The 18,853-nt window shown below is 45.8% G+C and overlaps 2 protein-coding genes across 5 annotated transcripts in view; one reads left to right on the top strand and one right to left on the bottom strand.

The window, feature by feature from the left end:
* Positions 1–13,102, bottom strand: part of PLXNB1 (plexin B1) — a 111,555-nt gene extending 98,453 nt beyond the window's left edge. For all 4 annotated transcript variants that reach the window (XM_075574350.1, XM_075574349.1, XM_075574348.1 and 1 more), the window contains exon 1: positions 12,516–13,102. The gene's annotated coding sequence lies outside the window, so the exon portion shown is untranslated. The remainder of the gene's footprint in view (positions 1–12,515) is intronic.
* Positions 13,103–13,308: 206 nt separating this feature from the next.
* Positions 13,309–18,853, top strand: part of LOC142468155 (mitogen-activated protein kinase 12-like) — a 72,481-nt gene continuing 66,936 nt past the window's right edge. Inside the window, exons 1-2 of the mRNA XM_075574344.1 lie at positions 13,309–13,438; positions 15,684–15,833. The gene's annotated coding sequence lies outside the window, so the exon portion shown is untranslated. The remainder of the gene's footprint in view (positions 13,439–15,683; positions 15,834–18,853) is intronic.

Raw genomic sequence — 18,853 nt, 5'->3', positions numbered from 1 at the left:
CTAGTTGTCCCTATGACAAATTGTTAGTCCATACTCATTTATTCTGCACTATCGCAACTGGACTAACACGGCTATTTCAGATATATATATACATACATACACACGTATCAAAATAAACATATTTAATTAATATTTTTGCAAGCAGGACTGCCCCCTCAGATCCCAGCTGCGCAGGCCGAGCTGGCTTTATCTCGTGGGTGCTAGCGAGTGTTCCGTGTTTATTTTGGGCAATAGTATCTTTGCTGCCCTGAGCAGAGAGGGGGAGTGAGCTGGAACCAGGGAGCAGGGGGAGGACATTCCTCTCGTTGCCCAATGCTGGGAAACACAAGTGACCGGATCTGGTTAACCCCTTAGCTGCTGCACTGAAGATAAAATAAAACTCCAGCTACAATGACCACTACAAGGATATAGGGATCAGGGGAACATATATGTATTTAATAAAATAAAAAAAGGGTCTGCTTTGTAATAAATACATGGATTAAGAAGTAAAGGAGTGACGCACTGTGCTCATTTGCATGTCATTACCCAGAAGCCCTGGCTGCAGTAGAAGCACTGTTTGCTAAGCCAGGGGTGTGCAAACTTTTGCTTCTGCGCACCCCTGCCCTGTATCCCCCAGTGCTCGCACCCCCCCTGCCCAAGTGTGGCGTCAAGTGACGTCATGTGCCCCCCAGTTTGCGCAACGCTGTGCTAAGCAATACTGGGGAAAGACAGGATTGCAGACCTGTCTGAGACATGCAAATGCACCACAAGGGGTATTTTTAATTTACCAAATAATAATAATAATAATGTAGGGGATTTCACCTTTAACTCTTACACTGCCAGAGGTTGCAACAAGGCTGCCAAGTTGTTAAGTGGCGGAGATTTCTGTAAGTCAGAAACTCTACTAAGCTTTTCCAAACTGTCTGGCAGTTAAAGGGTTAATAAGGGGTGCAGTCTCAAACACTCTTTTTTTTTTGTTGATAGGCACATGGACTTAAAGCCCACTGCTAACCCTTTCACTGCCAGAAGGGCTTTGTCATGCGTTGCAGGCCCCTCTGGCAGGCAAAGGGTTAGCCTTTGGTCAGAGTGGTTTCTTTTGCGTTGACCATAACCTAGCTGCGCCTTCAAATGAATAATCTATAAGGGCAGCTGTGCACAATTAAAGTCACAAGCCACCTACAGAGGTGGTCAACATGATCCTCCCCGCCAAGACACACGCAGCTTGAAACCACGGACGGCCGCCATGCAAAAGACCCCTATTTCCGTGTACATTGAGCCCCACTGCAGGACCTCTCCAGCACTGGAAAGGTTAACACGAAGTTGTCACTAGCATGTTAACTAACATAGCCAAAGGCAGCCCATAAAAACGGCAAGGTGCACTGTGCCTGACTCATCTATTTCTACCCTAAATCCTTCTACACATCTGTGCTCTCCCCCAGTCACACAGGACCTCCCTGTGCTAGATAGTGTTTGGAACTTCTCCTCCAGAGCAACATAAACCCCCCTCCCTCTATTAGAAGGTGCGAGAGGCTTCTTATTGTGCAGGGAGAGGGAGGTGGGGGAGTGTGAGTGTAACCCTGAGAAATAGCTGAGCACAAGTAAAAAGAAACCTGACTTTAGTGGGCTGGAAACTCCAGGGAAAGAGCAGGAATGTGAAACAGTAATATTCCTAAAGTCATTTCTGTTATACAAGGGGCATGGAGTGAATCTGGAGTTAGATTATTAGCCACAGCTAGTTATTAGTTAGAGTTTATGGCTGGAGTAAGTCAGTGGTTCCCAACTTTTTTTTTTTTTTTTTTTAGCAGGGGTGCCCCCTTGATTTTTAAAAGTCTCGGGGCGCCCCCTGCTTATCAGACTGCATGCACCCCTTCTCGCTCACACACACCACACTCACAAGCATACACCCATCACACTCACCCCATTCTTACACATTCCCACTTCGTACTCACTATCCGTCTCACCCTCGACTGAGCACACTAACCTTTAATGTCAAACTGCACCCCCCATTCTCACGTAGATCACTGATAACCTTTCTCTGTAACCTCCGCCTCACATAGCGCACTATTCACTATTTAGCGAATAGCCGTCGAAGGGCCAGATGCTGTCTCAGGACCGGCTCACCAAGGGCATACCCCAGCAAGGCGGTTTTGCTTTAGCTGCTGATGGTATTGGCCATTGATAATTAGGGAGCGGATATGAACGGACATTGCAAGTCAATTGACCCATGTGCCAGTTGGAGAAGCAGGAACGGGGCTCAGCACCTATGTTATCATCTCTGGGGGGCGGCCAACTCCAGTCCCCAAGGGCCACCAACAGGTCAGGTAAAGGGTATCCCTGCTTCAGCACTGGTGGCTGAATCAGTGGCTCAGTCGTTGACTGGCCAACTCCAGTCCTCAAGGACCACCAACAGGTCAGGGTTTATAGATATCCCTGCTTCAGCACAGGTGGCTCAACCAATGGCTCAGTCTTCAACTGATGTGGGGCGCTGACTGTGATCTAGGTGTCTCTTCCACTGGTGTCATCGATGATGTCGATATCATGGGATTGCGATGAGCAAAAGGGGTGTGGCACTCAAAGAGTCACATAGCTGCAATGGATTCCCGGGCAGTAATTACTCCCCTCTTTGGGATCCCCACAGCAATATTTCCCCCAACTAGTTATGAGCGCCAGTGCTGTCTTAACGCATGGGCATGCTGGGCATGCTGGGCATGCTGGGCATGCTGGGCAGTTGGCCGGGGGCCCCACGAGCTTAGGAGCCCCAATTTAACACTAATTTTCCAATCACCCGCCTCAACATTCAAACCTCCCGCTAACTCGGTACAAGGAGAAAAATTACAACTTGTAGCGGAGCGTTGGCGGGGCCCAGTGCACTGCTTTGCCCGGGGGCCTGTAATGCTGTTAAGACGGCCCTGATGAGTGCAGGTTGAAATGGCGTCGCAAAAGTAACGGTAGTGTGCCCGATACGATCTGTTAAACATTGGGAAGCCGCGATCTGGACCAAATTGTAGAAGGATTTCTGACATATTTATGCGTATCAAGCAGAAAGGGTAAAGTCTTTCTAAACTCAAGTTAGTCCTTGTTTCTTTAAGTGGAACTGTAAGCGGCGTAAAAAAAAAAAAAGTAGTGGTACTTCATACCCATTGGTTCTACCGCACTTCGACCGCTGGTTATGGATTCCTAACAAAATAAACATATACTGTATATGATGTGGTAATTATCAAATCTCAATTGTGCTTTTCACAGCTCGGATCCAGAGCTAAAATGTAACTTATCTATATATATTTTTTGGACACGTTGTATGTTGGCTGTCCCTAGGGGCAATCTGATTGGTCAGTTGGTCTGTCACTCACCCTCTGGCCAATCAGATTGGTCCGTGGACCAGCCCCGCCCCGCACGCCTCATTGGTTACCGCCGACACAGCTACCGATGCTGCCCGCTCCTCGGTGCCGCTGCCTCACCTCTCCCCACACCCCTCCCCCATAGCAAACCCCAGCCTCTGCACCGCTACCCACGGCCAGCGGCGCCCGCTCCTCGGTGCCGCCTCACCTCAAACACCCCCCTGCGCCCGCCAAACTCCCGCCGCCTCCCGCCGAGTCACCGACGCCTCTCACACGCCGCCGCCTGCCCACTTGGCTCTTGCCGGGAGCAGCAGCAGGCAGGTACCCCCCCCCCCCCCGCGCCAAGGCCGGGCACGCGAGCAGGTATCACCACCACACCCCCCCTTCATGGCAGGGCAGAGGAAAAAGCAGAGGGGGGGAGGGGGGACACACAACAACAAACAACAAACTGACTGACACACGAACTGCAACACGAACTGCCTGTCTGAAACACACACACACACTGACTGACACACAAACACACACACACTGACTGACGCGCCACACACACACACACACACACACACAGTAACTGACGCACAAACAGACACACAAGCACTGACTGACGCACACACACAAACTGACTGCCTGCCACGCGCACACACACAACCCCTTACTGATGCACACACACAGAGTGACTGACGCACACACACACACACCGAGTGACTGACGCACACACACAGAGTGACTGACGCACACACACAGAGTGATTGGCGCACACACACAGAGTGACTGACGCACGGGCACACCCCGACTGACGCACGCACACACACCCTGACTGACGCACGCACACACACAGAGTGACTGACGCACACACACACTGACTGACGCGCACACACACACACACACAGACTGACATGCGCGCACACACATACACCCCCTGACTGACACACAGACACACTGACTGCCGCACACACACACACAGCCGGACACGCGCGCACACACACACAAACACATCGACTGATGCACGCACGCACACACACAGACTGACTGACTGACTGACGCACGCGCACAGACTGACTGATGCACGCACACACACAGACCGACGCACGTACACACACACAGACTGACTGACGCACGTACACACTGACTGACGCACGCACACCCACTCTGACTGACGCACGCACACACACCCTGACTGATGCACGCACACACACACTGACTGACGCGCACACACACACTGACTGACGCGCACACACACACTGACTGACGCGCACACACACACTGACTGACGCGCACACACACACCGACTGACTGATGCACGCACACACACTGACTGACGCACACACACACACACTGACTGACGCACACACACACACACTGTATGACGCAGGGGGGGGGGAACAGAGCTGTAAAGGGGGGCGGGGGACCGGACCTGTAAATGGGGGGGGAAGGACCGGACCTTTAAAGGGGGGGCCTGGATTTATGTGAACGGGGGACAAACAGAGAGGGGGGAGACAGGGGAAGAGAGAGAGGGAGGGGTAGACAGGGGAAGAGAGAGAGGGGGGAAGAGGGAAGAGAGAGAGGGGCGGGAGGGGAAGAAAGAGAGAGGGGGAGGGGGAAAGAAAGAGGGAGGGGGAGACAGGGGAAGAGAGAGAGGGGGGAGACAGGGGAAGAGAGAGAGGGGGAGGGGGGAAGAGAGAGAAAGAGGGGGGGAGACGGGGGAAGAGAGAGGGGAGACGGGGGAAGGGAGAGAGGGGGAGGAAGGGGGGAGACGGGGGAAGAGAGAGAGGGGGAGGGAGGGGGGAGACGGGGAAAGAGAGAGAGGGGCGAGGGAGGGAGGAGACGGGGGAAGAGAGAGAGGGGGAGGGAGGGGGGAGATGGGGGAAGAGAGAGAGGGGGGAGGGAGGGGGGGAGACAGGGGAAGAGAGAGAGAGAGGAGCGGGAACATTACATCCCGGGCAACGCCGGGTCTCTCAGCAAGTGATAGATAAAAAAAAAATCTCCCTTGTGAGCACAGTCACATGTCTCTGACAGGTCCGCAAACCTGCTTCTTACCATTATCTCATAGCATACACTGCTTCCACTGCAGCTAGGGATTCTGGGTAATCAAATGCAAATGAGCACAATGTCACCTTTTGCTTCAAATCCATTTGAACACAGAGCCCTATAAACATATGCCTGCCGTATAACACAGCTTTTCAGCATCCTGGGTTAAGAAGTGCAGAGCCAGTAACCCTAACTTATGGCACAAACATTACATGAAGATGTTACTTGGCTAAGTGCTCATGTTTCATTGCATTTCCAGTGTATGTGGTGAAGCGGGACGGCAGCACCGATGACAGAAGCACCCTAACCGTGCCCATGACGGATGTCACCTACGTGTTTGGTATGCCATTGGAGGTAAAGTATTCCGCCAGGCTTAATCATTAGTCATTTCAAGGGCAGAGGGGGGTGTGAAGCGCAATGTCAGCCTGGGTATGACCAGACGGCAAACTTGACCTGCAAACCTCCCGGATACCTGCAAAATAGGCCCGCTGGGATCTCGCGTTAACCCCTTCATTGCCGGAGAGGCCTGCGTGACATTTCCAAGCTGGAGACGTTGCGCAGAGCCGCGCAGCTATTTTACTTGCGTTCCCTAACCTCCCTCCTCTCTTCCTATATAAAACGGGTCTGTCTTTAAAAGGACCTCTCCCTTTCTGCCCTCATTACATTGTGTCAACTGCGCGCGGCAGAATGGGACGACTCGCTGCTGCCAGCTCGCCGCCACGGCAAGTTATTAAGGGGTTAACGTTAGGAGTTTTAGGGTAAGGGGTTAAGATTAGCGGGTTAGGGTAAGAGGTTAAGGTTAGGGGTTTTAGAGTAAGGGCTCCAATTATGGGTTTTAGGGTAAGGGGTTAAGGTTTAACTTTTTAGGGTAATAGGCTAAAGCTAGGGTTTTTGGTGTAAGGGGTTAAGGTTAGGGGGTTTTATCTAAGGGGTTAAGGCTAGAGTAAGGGGATAAGGTTTTTAGGGTGAACATTAGCGTTACATTAGGGGTTAGGGTTAGTGTTTTAGGATAAGGGGTTAATGGGTTAGGGTAAGGACTTAACATTAGGGGCTTTTGGGGTAAGGGGTAATGTTAGGGGGTTTCCTTCGCAGCAAAACGGCTGGCAGCGGAGAGTTGGCTGCGGCAAGTTGTCCTAGATGGGTGTACGGTGCAGCACTTTACAGAACGGATATTAAAAATGTTTCATTTCATGAGCTGTTGCACATTAAGAACATCCCACATGAAAGTACGCACTAGGGAAAAAGGAATCCCTTTCTGTGAGTATCTCACGACAGTAAAAGCCATTTTATCAAACACTAGCTCTTTGATGTGCTAACTGGCACCAGCATTAGTAGAATTCTGGTGCAATTTGTTACATTATTGCACTGCTTCTCGACATGTTTGTACATTATGCCGCTGACCCCCTGGTAATGAAAGGGAGCTCAAAAAGCTGCTATGTAATGCAGAAAGTGTGAACAATAATTCATCGGACCTCGGGCAGTGGAAGTGTTTAATGGAACCCATGTGGCACACACGCGTGGACATGACACCATCAGTGATGCGTGAAATGTGACATGCCTGGAAAGCAGCAGATAACAGCAGGACTCCTAACGGGTCCCAGAATCTCCCAGACTTCTTTGGGGGGAATCGAGTTTTCAGCCACGCTGCTCCCACTCTTTGCAACTCTCTGCCTCGTACGGTTCTAGAGACCCCCCTCTCTGAAAATCTTTAAAAACCGACTCCAGGCTTACCTCTTTACTCAGTCATTGGATGCGTGAGCTACAAACCAATCCGGCATTCAGAGAACAGGGAGACGGAGGAGGGGCTCATTGAGTAAAGGTTCTGACTGTGACACTGAGTTTGAATTAGAGGAACCTGGTTCAATTGCCGGTGTCGGCTCCTTGTAACCCAGGGCAAATCCTGTTATCTCTCTGTCATAGAGCGTAAGCTCATCTGCGCAGGGACTGTGTTTGTAAAAATCCCATGTACAGTCTCTCATTTGAATATATTCTGTAAATGTTACATACGCCTATAATATATATTATCTCTTACAGTGCATGCAATTTCTTGTGCGCAGTAGGGCACCACTAGTACGGCGGGTTACGTTCTATGGCCCGCCGCAAAGCGAAAATCACACGCGCAGACCTGCAGTCCCCCCTTCTGCCCGTGCGTGAACGCCATTCTGCGCATGCGCGACCTCGGCAGCCCCCCGTTCTGCGCAGACGCGGAGACCACCTTCTCGTTACCACCGTATTGGCGGATCGCTGAGAAGCGGGACCCTACTGTATAATGTAGAACCCTGCTCACTTAATATAACCACGTATTTGTCATCATTATTCTGTGCTAGAAAACGAGAAGTAACTCAATGTATTCCTGGTAAAACATTTTATAAATAAATAAATCTACAATGCTACGTACTGTGTGTTATACTGTAATTGTGAAGCACTTTGAGTTCCATTGGGAGAAAAGCGCTCTATGAAATAAAGTTATTAGAGTATCATCCCATTTTGTATTCTGTTCATCCTATATTTGTATCTTGTGTTTGGTTTCTTTTGTAGCCATAAATGTGTTCCATTTTATTTTGTGTAACTGTGAGCTTTGAATGTGTGGAGCACTTGGAGTCCCAGTGGGATGTATAAATAAAGCTATTATTATTACACTTTTGCTGCAACTGTAACTGCATTCCCTGGGATGTCAGAACAAGCAAAGCAGAGGGTGACCAAAACAGCCATAAATCTGCACTAACTTAAGAGCAATGCAAGAAGCAGAGGATACCTGGCAGATGTATACACAATCACAGCCATTCTGAAAGGCACTTTCTGAGCTTCAATAAAGTAAAAAAACAAAAAAAACACTTAGACTGTGACATTTAACACCCCCTGAGTAGTATGTCAGAGCTTTTGTCAGCCAGCACTGTATTACAGAGCAATGTGTGAGCAAGGCTGGATATTCCATTACTTTGCAGTGCGCACCTGTCCGATGGACCCTCAGCTGTGCGTCAGGTTAATTGCAGGAAGGAATGTGACCTCCGAGTCGAGAGGTGTGCGGGAAATACTCCGGATTCTTAGCAGGGAAATGGAAACCGAGGGATTGTTTCAGAAGGGCCGCGCTCCGGTGACCTAAGCGCCTCTGTATTAAATGCAGGGCCTCCGGGTATTCAGAATGCTCACAGCTCAGATGATCTTAGGGTAGGGACCAAATGTTGGCTATTGTCATCCTGGTCAGTACCAGGGCCAAGCTTTTCATGCCAGCTCGTGTGACTGGTGCACGTACTCTACAGAGGGAAGAGCCACCCACCCACCCAACACAATTAAGTTGACCTCTTCCGTGCTATTTTTTTCTTCAAATACATGGAGCAATGACCAAGATTGAACCTATTAAACCTAGCCCAGCCATCAATCCACTCGGGTTCTATGTGGGGCTGCACTCTGAGTTGTTCCTGACTCCATGGTCAATATGGTGAGAAGTGGAGTAATGCTCAGTTGAGGATGAATTATCTTTCACTGGAGGGACTGGAAGTTAGAGCACCATTAACTGTGAGGTATCCCTTTGGCTATATTGAACATGTCGGAATGTGGTGGATGACTTCTCAAGTGGTACAGCTACTGGTCTTTGAAGTGGAAGACCTTGTTTTTAGGCCCAGTGGTTAATCCCCGTGTCTGACTATGCCTCATACATTATAAAAGATTGCAAGTTCTTTTGGGGCTGGATTTAATTGTTTTTTTTTTTTTACTATACATAGCTCAGTATATACTGACAGTAGCTTGCTGTGTGTGCAATTAGGAAAGTTATGTTGCCTTGAATGTACTCAAAGCAGTCTCATCACAAAACAGCACTATAAAAACACACCTGCCTTAAAAGCTTATTAAACATGCAGTTTATGCATATGATTTAAAAAGGAAATGAGATGTAAGTATAACAAAAAGGGGGGGAAAAAACTATTGATTATCTTGGAGGGAAAAAGTAGTGTACCAAAGCTGCCTTACTAATCTGGAAAACATTGGAGCTTATTAATGTTTCAAGCACCAGCACAGTACTATACACACACAAGATGTCCCCTGGGAAACAGGGAAAAGTACAGGGGGGCATAAGGTCAAAGAGACAATCTGAACAAATACCAAGGTTAACCCCTTCCATGCTCAATGGGCCAGCAATGCTTAAATGTGCAATGAAGGAGTTATATCCATCACCAATTTACCACCAAGAGCCAGCAAAGCTGCAGCCTTTAGCAGGTGTCATGTAGGACATCCAACGTCAAATGTGGTGGCAGTTTCTAAGAAGAGGCATTACAAATGACAAATCTACCCCGGTGTCTTTTTTGCAGCTCATTGCCCCATCCAGGACTCCTCCAGCCCTTCGCCTTTTCCCCCATGGAACTGCCTCAGATAAGGCATTCAAACAGCAGCTGTTACTGTGAGGCTGAATAGATGATAAATACCATCCCCCAACTTCACAGCTCATTCACGGCCCTTTAACAATAGGAACAAAGGCAGATCCCATGCCTCCTTTTCTCTCTTGCCCACGATGAAGCTGATGAAGCATCTCTTTTAATGCAGAGACCTCTATAGCCCAACTCATATTAGAGGCAGATAAACCGCTGCAACAAAACATATGAGCACTGTGTGGTTTGGTTACAGGATGTCCGTCCATATTTCTATTAACTGGTGATACTTCACATGCAACATTACTCACATGGACCTGAGAAAAGGGCCCCTGTGTTCCTTTGTCACACAACCCCCTACTGATCTGGTGATTTATATCATTGCAGAAGGAAGCTACATGGCTCGTCTCCCCCCCATCGGTCCAGCACTCCCTCCTAAAGTTTAAAAATGATTGATCTTTCTTGATATCAGACATATAGCATAAAATAGAGAAGCCATTACAAAAAAAAAGAACCAGGCAACTGAAGAGAAAATGTGGTGGCCTTAAAGTATTCAAATGGTTGTGGGTAGACAATTTTATAACAGGAAAGTGCAACAGAGATTCAGAGGTACATTCCTATGGGTCATTTAATCTAGGCTCATTTGAGCATTAACAAGGAAATTTCCTCTACTGGGTGTCAACAGCCACTTTGTGCAACATTACATTACAGTGCGTGGGCATTTAATAAGTAGCATTTAGACATAACTTGCTGCGCTGACACCCAGTTTTGTTCTTGCGATTCATGTGAGCCAGAAACTCTAGTTAAGTCTTAATATATGTCAGATTTGTTTTGCAAATCACAAGCATTGTGCGACTAAGTATGCAAACGTAGCAAGGCACACTCATCATGTCAGCTACGACAAGGCCTGAAGTTGATTAATTCCAAGTTATTTAATACATTCACCTTTCATTATTTCTGTAGGATTTTAGTCTTCATTTTTTTTTATGGTGGCAGCGAGTTGCTTTCCTGTATGACCTTCACATGCTGATGGGTGCTCTCTTCCACAAAGCTTCTCCACTTCTAAATCGGACACATTTTCCATATGGCCAAACATAATGTAAAGGGAACCACTGAGCCAGATGTAAATGCTCAATACGAAGTGTGCGCTTTCCATTATTGGGGTGGACGATCAGCTTGGAAATCCCAGCCGTGCTAAAGGGGTTAAAATGGATTGTTGGGATGGATGCAAGTCAACATCCTCATTTCAACCATGCCCAAACAGAAATAATGTTGACTGACAGTCCTATCATTCATACTCAACTCCACAAACCTGGAGACAAAGGCATTTGGAATATTCTTGCCTACCCTAATATCTTAATTCGGTTTGTCAAATAATTAGTGGTATGGCTTTGCAATCAGAGTTCTGAATTAAACCCTTCAGTGATGGTAGCTCCTGTAGCATAGGGTTGTCCAGCACTGATGGGTTAGTTACATTCCACTTGATTTATTGTTCTCTCTCCAAGCTGACCAAGATCATTCAAGGGCAATTCTCCAATTCACAGTGTAACCAAATACACTGTGAGCTCCTCCAGTCAAGCCTAATAAATTCAGCTACAAAATTAAGTTGCAGCTCTCACTGAAATTGACTTTGAAGTAAGTTGGGTAATTAAATATGTCACCAGCCCACACAATATCTTAGAATGATGCACAGTAGGGTAAGGGTGCACAGCAGTGAATGGAAAGGGGTGTAACAATAGGTAACACCACCAAGCATTCTTCAAACCCTAGATTGCATCACATTCATGTATTTACTAAACCAGTGGATTCCCAGACAACAATAAAACAGAATATACTACAATATATCAACACTTTCGTTTAAGTCCAGTAAAGTAAATCCTGGATAAGAGCTTCCCTCCCATTCTCAGTTCACAACATGTAATAACCAATCTCTCAGAACAAAAAACAAAAACAAATGACATTCCTGTAATGAGACTGTAAAGCCATGCCTTCCTCCTGTACCTTTTGCAGAACAATGCTCACAGGTCGTATGGTGATTAATACAAATCAGTGCAGCCAATATGCAATGCCTATGGCTATGTGCTCAATTGCACTAGGATGTTATCAAGAGGTTGGATGTAAATCTGAGCACTGGATGGGGATAGAGGATGGAAGTCATTAATATTTAGAAATATCCAATACTCAAACTGCAAGTGTTTTGTGCAAATGACTTGTTAGTTATACTTGTATACTTTACATGTCTATAAGAAAAGGTCACTATTTGTTTCTTTCCCACCAGTCGTAATCTTTATTTTGCATCTTCAACACATCAGATGTATCAATGGATTTTAACCCAATTGTGTATGACCCCTGTAAACATTTCTGGGACCTCCTGATTGTCTTACAAAAAAATTGCAAAAATAATTCAACTGTTTACACCCAAACAAAAAGGCATATCCCCAATCACATGGGACACTGATCACCCACTGAGGTTTGCTGAGTAGCTCCACTCGCGTGTATGAGGGTAGACAAGTCTCACTCTTTTAGTTTAGAACTCAAGACCTTATAATGCAGGCACATTCATCACAGAGCAAGTACTGTGTGCAAACATAACGGTGAGTGTAGTAAAAGGTATGTCTAGTGAGAAGATGGCAACACCAAGTGCCAAGCCTGCTTACCAAAACTCTTCAATGCCAGGATACTGGATCAGGAAGAGCACAGCCACTTTTTTTTTTTTTATCAATGAATGTGCTAAATACAGAAACCACCCCTGCTGCAGTTTATCATCACCTATGTTTATTAAACCAGATATCCGAGGTCACAATCTTACCTGCTGCTGCTGTGGGACCAAGTCCCCCTCTTCCCAGATCCTGGTTCACAATCTCAAACCCATTAATCCACAAGGTCGCTCTTGGTTATTGGCACTGCCCAACGGGGTGGGGTGCCCTGGTGGCACTCGCATCAACACCCAACCGTACGCGGTGTCAACTCAACACCCTGGGGGGTCTCCGGATCAGCACAGTCTGACTGCTGTCTCTCTCCAGCTCCTAGGATGTCTCAGTCTGCCTGATGCTCCTGCAGTCTCTCTCTCTCTCTCCAAACCATGGAACCTGCATTTCCTGGGATCTGTTGCTCTTATTTCCTGGGATCAGTTGCCCTTGGTGTCTCCTATCTGGATCCCATATTGGCCCTGCAGGGTTCTCCCAACCTCCTCATAGGATCACTTATTCTCTGCCTGTCTCTTGGGATCTCTCCCGGCTCTCTCTGTGCATTACCCTGCACAGGGTGTCTCTCTGTGCATTACTTGGGATGTCTCAGACCCCTGCTTGCTGGCATCACTCTGCCTGTCTCTTCCCTTCTCCTTCTCTTTCCCTCTTCAGATTTCAATCTGCTGCCTCTCTGCTCTCTGCGGCTCAATGGGCAGAAACCACGCCCATCACCACGCCCAACAGGACATAACCCGCCCATAAATTGTAATAGACACGCCTAACATATGCATAGCCACGCCTACTGAGTTGTAATAGCCACGCCCCATCTCCTGTGAGCATGTTCTTCCCACAGCAAGTTGAGTTTTTAAAATGCAACTGTGTCAAATCTAATCTACTGGTCAATATTACCATGATATGCCCTGAATGTGCCATGTGCACCATATCTCCTGCTATTTCCCTATCTCTCCTAACATACTACTGATATTAATTATCTGATCTGTTATTTGCTCTGTGGGATTGATTGAGATGTACTTTTTCATTTTATGTAAGTGATAAAAACATTTTTTAAAAATCGTAAATAAAATGCAGTAGTGTTTGCAGTAGACATTTGACCCCTGCAGTGCAAGAGGGGGCAGCAAATGCATTGCAGAATGAGTTACAATGAGTTGTGCAGGCTTTTGTTGAATGACAAGGATAAAATGTAAGTGAGTAAGGAAAAAGAAAGGGTCATTTGGGGTTTTAAATGATAAATAGTGGTGCTCCATACTGGTCCAGGACATTCGGTCCCGGCCATTTAATCGCAACCAAATGTCCACTGGCGACCGGCCACTTCAACACCAAGGTAAATCTATAACCTTACCCTAAAAAACCCTAGTCTTAACCAACGCTACCCCCTACCCTAAAAAAAACCCTTACCCATAACCCCTAACTTAATACCCTACCTTACCCTAATACCCTACAAAACGTAACCATTTACCCTAATCCCCTACCCTACAAAATGTAACCCCTGACCCTAATTTTGGCAATTTTGTTCGAATTTTGCGAAAATGGCAGTGCATAATTAGGGTCATCTGTGTCCTGCCCATCGACTTTTTATTTAGCAAAGCTGGTTGTTTATTATATCTTTCATGCAACAGTCGATATAATATTAATAATACCATTGCACTAAGTACAATCACAGACACAATGAGTCCCTGCCCCAATATAGTTTACAATCTAATTTTGGCTACCTGAGGCACAGGGAGGGAAAGTGGATTTCCCAAGCTGACACTGGAATCCGAACCAAGTTTACCCAAGGCAGTATTCTTACTTATTGCATTGGAGTAATGTTATCCATCTTGAAAATTAATATTCTGGTAACAATAACTGTACATTTTATAACTTTAACCCCCCTGATCCCATGTCAGGAAGGAATATAAATCCCAAATCCTAAAATAAGGCCGCCAAGTTCATTACTTAAGGAGCCCGTTCTCACTCCCATATACCCAATAAAATTAACAATAGTGGTTTCTCTGTTGGCGTTTGAAAGGCAGAGGTTGGGTGTAGATGTAATTATTGATGGAGAGGAGAGGGGATGGGGGAGGGGAGGAAGGGGGGGTGGAGAGGGCGTAACATCCAGTAAGTTATTTATTTATCAACATTGACTTGATTGAGTTTTGTTAAAATCTTGTAATTTTTCCCAAACCAAAGTATTGTTAACCTCTTGTTTGACAGACGGGCCTGCATTGTATTGCAAGCAATGGCATCCAATAGGTTAATCGTGTCATGGCATCTCATTGCCAGTTTACATGATGTCGCTACCACTGCAGTGTCACTTTCTGCTTCTGCTACATGAGACACCACCCATTGTGAAGGCTTGCTGACTCCCTGTGAATTTTAAACAGGTGTGCCCAGTGTTAAGGTCAACCGCAGTCCGCCTGACGACTGACACCTCTTTTGTGAGATCTCATTAAAATGCTACCCACTTCTTTTCCTGTTGCATGTTTCCCTTGCAATATTAGCAAGACAAGCCTAAGTCAACATGTAAAATACAGACTTACAAAGAGCCAATTCTAAACTGCAGAAATCCCGTCATTTTCCCACCGTTACTAAATAGGGAAAGCAAAGTCAAATACTTGGACTAATATTATTATTATTATTATTACTAGATTTTACCCACCATAGCCAGAATAACCAACCTCACACTGATAAGCCCCAAAAGGACGAAGGAGCTGTCTGTGAGTAGGGTTAATGGCTCTGCACTTCTTTAACCTAGGCTATGCTGGAAAGCTGTGAAATACGGCAGGCATATGCTTATAGGGGCTGTCATGATAATATCATGAGATATTATATATTTTAATCCATCTGGTGCTTCAAGGGTTAAAAAGGTACAACTTGGGTTTATGACAGGTTCAGGCTTGTCATGGGTGGGTGCTTGCTTCAAACAGAACTTAATTGGGGGGTGCCTGTCCTGGATGGACCACGAGAAGTGACACGTGTTGGTTAGAGCAGGGGTGCGCAATCTAGGCTCTCAGGCTCTGAGGAAGCCGTTTCTGGCGAAACGCGTAGCTCCGATCATCTGTACATTCCAGGACCTGAGAGACCACCGTAGCAAGTGCGCTCCTGTCTGTTTACTCCGGAAGCTCTCACGCAGTACCGGACGCGGTGGAGAGGGTGACCGGATACCACAGCGGGAGCGGACACGCCATGGATCTCTTCAATATCTCTATATGTGAGTGTGTGTGTGCTATTTTTTAATTAATTGTTACGTATTATATTCCCATACACTCTCCCTGTGCATTCCCTGACAGGGGCCCCATGCTGTGACGAGGGGATAAGAATACCAGCCTGTCCGGATCCACCACTGGGGGATTTCTAAAAAGACAAGCGCGGGAGAGTGGACATCTACACGAACCTGCATCAAAGATACCAATTGATGTACATCACTCACACTAGGCTGTGTGAGTAGTATTTTCCATATTGGCTTATATTTCCCATATCCCCTATTTGTGGGTGTTCTGGCATATCTGCCCACCTTCAGTAATCTGAGCAGTTCTTCATTTTTAAGTTAGAGTGCGCTCACCTTATTTCTATTCACTATTTCTGTTGTTTCCATGGAGAAAGAATGTATTTAAGTCTTAGCAAAGATTATGAAAATCAGATTTCAACAGAGGTGTGCTTGGACCAAACATATGATGTCTTAGATTGTAAGCTTTTCGGAGCAGGGACTCCTTTTCCTAAATTGTACTTTTGTCTGAAGCACTTCTCCCCTTTATGTGTTATTTATCTTATTTGTTATTTATATGATTGTCACGTGTACTACTGCTGTGAAGCGCTATGTACATTAATGGCGCTATATAACTAAAGACATACATACATACTGTACATACATATCTCATCTTCCTGAGCCAGTGACCTCTCTGGGAGAAAACCAATGGCATTTGGGTAACGTAATGTATGGGGTTTTCTGTTTCTGTTTTATCCTTTCATTTTGAGAAACTGTTCTGCATTTATTGTAATTGTATGTTATTGTAATCCTTTTTCTGCAATCTAAGCACTGTATTTATATATATATATATATATATATATATATATATATTTATTTATATATATATATATATATATATATATATATATATATATATATATATATAATACTGAGTTAAGTTATGGTGAGTAAAAAAAGTGACAAAAACCCTCCACATACAGTTGTATTTGCATATATATATATATATATATATATATATATATATATATATATATATATATATATATATAAATTAATAAGTGATGCTTTGGGTTCTGCATGAACTGTTCTACGCTCTGGGGAGAGTATTTACATTTTCAGACACATTTTGCTACATCGGATTTTTGTGTGTTAAAGTGCATAGTTTTTCTATAATAAACAGGGACCTGGGACCCTGGCAAATATATTAATTTTACATCTTATTTTTATTTGTATATCCCAGGTGGTGGAAGCATATAGATATGATTACAATTTAGTAAGAGGTTAATATTAACTCACAGGAGGTACCTTGCTCAGGTTTAAGGTGAGTTGGCTAGAGTAGCCATGTGTATTAAACCTGATTGCATATCTAAGTCGCGTGCCCACTTGTGTGCTGTTCGTGTCAGGTGATATGTGGGGACAGATTTAGGGGAGATGTTACTCATTTGAGGGATCTTTGCGGTGCTGAAATGTGGGGGGGCTTGCGAGCGGACTATTAACCCTTGTTCCGTAGCGGAGATATTGTCCATTTTAGGGACCTTTGCGGAGGTGAAAAGTGGGGGGCTTGCGGACGTAGTATTAACCCTTGTCCCGTATGCAGGTCGCGTGCTCGCAGGGGTGTCGTACGTGACAGGGATCCATGTTAAAATGGACATGAAGCAAAAGGTGACACTGTGTGCTCATTTGCATGTAATTTCCCAGAATCCCTGGCTGCATTGGAAGCACTGTATGCGAAGAGATAATGGTAAAAAGCAGAGTTGCAGACCTGTCTGAGAGGTGAATGTGCTCACAATCACAAATGAGATTTTCATTTACTGTTAAGCATTTAGAGACGTAATTTTCTCTTTGCTTCTTCCTTAGGGCAGAAGTCACAATAATGTTACCTTATACCAGCGGTGCGCAAACTGGGGGCGCGAGACTGTCGGCGGGGGGGCGCGGGGATTACAGAGGCCCCACGCGCTTCCCAAAGGCACTTAAATTAAGTGCCGGGGGAGCTGCAGGGCCTCTGTAAACCTTTACTTACCTAGGCTCCGGCGGCTTCCTTCCTGCGTCGCCATGGCAACGCGGCGTCAAAATGATGCCGCGAGGTCATGTGACGTCACGTTGCTATGGCAACGTGATGTCATGACACCGGAGCACAGGTAAGTGGGGGTTAGGGGGAGCGCGGGAGTGAGGGGACCGCCGGCAGGGGGGCGCAGGAAAAAAGTTTGCGCCCCCCTGCCTTATACTGTACTGTATGTACGCCTTGTGTGATTTCCACAGTTGTCATGGAAACCTCCGGTGTGTTATTAAAGGCAACAAAATCCCTTTAAATGTTCCCTTAGTTCACCTGTTACTGAGTGATTATGTAGAAGAGAGTCGTTTAATCTCCATGGGGTCTTATCCTTATGGGAGCTATATTTTTAAAAGAACATATTAAAAATGTGTGTTCTGACCATGTGATCGGACGGATAGAAGTGGAAGTTACCGCTGACACTAGCAGCAAATAAAAATACCACTTGAAGTGCATTTGCATGTCTCAGACAGGTCTGCAACCCGGTCTTTCCCCATTATCACAAACAGTGCTTCCAGTGCAGCGAGGGATTCTGGGTAATGACATGCAAATGAGCACAGTGTGTCTCTCTTTACTTTTTATCCATTTTAACATGCTTATGCCCGACGCATTACACAGCTTTTCAGCACAGCCTAGGTTAAAGAAGTGCAGAGCCAGTAACCATACCCACAGACAGCCTTTTCAACCTTTTGGGTCTCATCAGTGCGAGGCTGGTTGCTGGTTATGCATCGTGAAGCTGGTACGTGCGTATAACCAGACATTAAAAAAGTTATGTTGAGTAAAAAAAGTGACAAAAACCCTCCACCGCTGGCACTAGTGAAAGGGCTACAAATATATATAGTCAATTCTGGAGTAGACTTGATGAATAGAAGGTCTAATTATTCCCTTTCTTTTTGATATTTCAGTCTCCAAATATCATATAATGATATATCCCGGACAAATTTGGCTAGGTCCGTGAGGGTCTGAGAGCCATGTATATCTTGTGTTTTCCGATGTGGGTTTGACCTGTCCAAACATCAGTTGCTATTCTTAGGGCAAACATTCAGAAGTTGGCTTACCTTCAGCAGATATTGTCAACCTAAAAATACCAAGGCCATATAAATGCCTTAAGGCTTAAGCCAATAACAACAATTGTTGATTGAGCTCTTAGCTATTAAAGTGAACATCAAGTGGGTCACTAAATTTAAGATGTTACATCCCAG

Source organism: Ascaphus truei, chromosome 17 (assembly GCF_040206685.1).
Source record: "Ascaphus truei isolate aAscTru1 chromosome 17, aAscTru1.hap1, whole genome shotgun sequence".
NCBI lineage: Eukaryota > Metazoa > Chordata > Amphibia > Anura > Ascaphidae > Ascaphus > Ascaphus truei.
Note: the sequence above shows the minus strand (reverse complement) of the source record. Positions and strands in the feature narration are given on the sequence as shown.